Source organism: Aplysia californica, unplaced genomic scaffold (genome assembly GCF_000002075.1).
Source record: "Aplysia californica isolate F4 #8 unplaced genomic scaffold, AplCal3.0 scaffold00003, whole genome shotgun sequence".
Lineage (NCBI taxonomy): Eukaryota > Metazoa > Mollusca > Gastropoda > Aplysiida > Aplysiidae > Aplysia > Aplysia californica.
In genome coordinates, this window is record NW_004797273.1 from 1,892,323 (window position 1) to 1,895,626 (window position 3,304).

A 3,304-nucleotide genomic window follows, 5' to 3' on the forward strand; every position below is an offset into this window, starting at 1 on the left:
AATAGAAAAAAAAAAAGAAAGAAAGCTTGCCTCAGTCTCTACTGAAAATGATCAAGTTTTCAAAGTGACATTTTTCTTAATTCTATGAACATTTTTTAAAAACATTTCATCAGTCAGAGTCATGGCACACCTAACTGTGAAGAGGTCGACCAGAAATGAAAAAAGAAAGTGTTGTCATAACGCGTCTAAAGACAAGAAAACAAACATTTTGAGAAGTGGATCAGCTAGCCTGGGGTTTACACAGTGAAGGGGCCTACTCTTCCTCGGACTGGCAAAGAGGTGAAAGCTTCCATACTGAGTTTGAAAAGGAAACCATTGCTAAAGGGAGGGTGGTGGGGCAGAGAGTCGCTGCTGTCCAAAAACATATTCTTCAGAAGCGTCACAAAAGGGTTGTGTATTAAGAGACAAAATTGTAATTGAGCCCTGAGCGAAACAAACACCACATGAAAAATGAATTAAAATGTCTACTTCTTGTGTAGAAGGTATTTGGAAAAGACTGGTGCAGTATAAAATTCTTCGGCACAAGACGTACACATTTCAATTCACACATTTTTGTACATTATTATTTCGCTGAGTGACGTATAAAAGACTGACGCAAAGTGTGTGTGAATTTGCATTAAATGTAGCTTCTTTCTTCTTTTACAATCAACAGCTATGGTTTCTGACAAATAACGGTCTCTTATTTTACAATAAGATGGTTCATAACTCTATTTGAGATACCAGAAAAGGTCCCCGTTAAATTCTGGTGACATATCTAGAGCACGTTTGGTACTACTTTTAGGGAGGAACGTGACCTGTATAACCATGCATGTGTATTATAAGATCCTGAACCTTGCACTCTGCTGTAATTCTGGTTCACCATGTAGTCCAACGTTTGACTCTATTCTGAACCATAGGAAGGGCAAGGAGGGAAAGAAAAAAGGTGAAATGGTATAGGTTCAAATCAGCACTATGTACGTCCATCTCCGAAAGGACCGAGCCAAATGGGAATTTCGCGTAAAGCACTTTTCCCATGAACACAACGTCGGACCAAGCTGAGGTTCGAACCTCCAAACTCGCAATCTCACTATTACGAGTCTGATAGCATAACCACTAGGCAAGGGAAAGATTGTGCGTGCACTTGACGATATACGAGACTGTTGTTTTGCCCTTCATCCGGGCGCTTTTTTGCACACCAGCACAGCGAAGATTTTTAGAGGGAACAAGAGCAATAGCTATGATATAACCCAGTCTAGGATCAAGTCAATGTGTACAACAAAGAGCACAGGAAGGATGATAGCTCCAATTGAGCTTATATTTGAGAAACAAAACAAAACGTCTTTAAAAGAGCAACGCCAGTGACGGCATTCGCAAAACTGCTACTACATTTTTAGGATATTTTTTAAAGAATGAAACATATTGTAATGTACTATCTTTGGCCAGGAGAAAAAAAAGGAATAAATACAAGGATGAGTAAAAATCAGGCTCGTTTGTTAGAAAACCCTGTGGTGCACAAAGAATGGATAAAAGGGAGACGTTCTTTATTCCTACTGTTGCGAATGATGCAGTTTCGCTTGTTAAAGATTCGGTTGGTTTGACTTTGACGCCTCACACTTGTGAATCCAATTGCAAAACGCTTTTTCCCCTAAAACCTGTCAGGAAATGCTCTATCAAAATGTAGTTTTCTAGTTTCCTTAAAGAGAGATAAACGTCTGTATCAAAAAATCAAAAAATACCAAAGAGAACAAAGACAAGAAAGACTGTAAGAGGTGACAGTGTGACACTCATCATCATCTTCCAGTGCCAGATCTGCGACAGACATCTGCTATCATGGTTCTCCATTCATTCCTTTGCTCGGATTCTCTCAAAAAAGCAACGTTTCTATGATCTTTCCCTGTTACCCATTTGTTTAGGTTCCCTAAGTAGATTGTTCTGGGCCTACTCCTGCCTCGTTTGCCTTCAATTTTGCCAGTGAGAGCTGGATGTTGAAGACCCGTATGTCTATTCAGGTGTCCCAATAACGTGACACTCAATCTAGGTGAAATGATATATTTTAAAAAAGTAGAATCAGCTTTGTATATGTAACAGAGTGTGTTGTTGGTATATTATTGATAAGGAAAGAGACAAAAGCCACCAATGCTCTGTGAATATTTTGAATCTGCGAGAGAGAGAGAGAGAGAGAGAGAGAGAGAGAGAGAGAGAGAGAGAGAGAGAGAGAGAGAGAGATCTATGGGATAAGATAAATTGCAAAATTTGAATGGGATAAGCAGTCAACCTCTGAAAGTTTGGGTGCCAAGTTTATCACTTTGTCCTACTCAGACATTTAAAAAAATTCCAGTGGAAAGAGTTTACATTTCTTTGAAATTCGAGATCGTAAAAATTAAGTTAAAGCCACATTTAGATCTAAATATTTTAATTTTCAATTTTAATAAACATGCCCAATGTCTCAACAAGTACGATTACAACTCAAGTATGGTCTTCAGGAGTCAAAAGAGGCATAAACCTAAAACATTTCCTAACTTTCGAACAGAAATAATAAGTGGGTGGTTAGCTGGTGCTCTGGTGTGGTTTGCTTCTTCTTTTCTATCAAACATCTATCGTCCTTACCTCCCCTTCCTCTTTTATTTGTTTGTTACTCTCTTGTAACACCTCTAATCTCTCTGGTGCTCATATGAGCTTATGCAGTTGCGCGTGCCGTAAAACCTCTACTAAAACTAAAACTAAGAAATAACAACAAAATTCCTTCTTGTTTTCTACTTCTGCTTCACGACCGTCCATGATGCATTGCCCTCTCACTCACTCTCAGACAACGACATGGCCCCAGTGAAAGGATGCGTGGAATAACTGGGGATGCAACCGTGTTTACAAACGTCTTCATTTGCCTCCTTCAATTTTTGGCCCTCGGAGAAACAATTTTTCTTGAAGATCTGACCAGGCCTAAGATATTGAGAAAATATTATTAAACGAGGTGCTCTGGGCGTCGGGCCAGTGTTGTCATCCCAGCGAGGAGTAAGCTCTTCACGATCGCCCTCTCCTCAGGCGTTAATTTTGGTCGTTCCGGGGAGATCACTTCCCGCGTAGGAAGCGGAAATTGTGTGTCTTTTTTTTTCCTTCTTCCTCTTCGCACTTGTGAGTGCGAGTGAACAATGCAATTGTGTGTGAGTGAGGGTGGCGGTGGATGGATGGGAGGATGGGGGGGTGGGGAAGGATACATTCCATTCTAAACTGAAAAAGAAAGGAAAATATCACCCTCTGCGTTCTACCAATATCAAAAGGATTATTGGCGAATGTGGTTTCCTGGAATAGATCTTCTGCTATGGTGAAT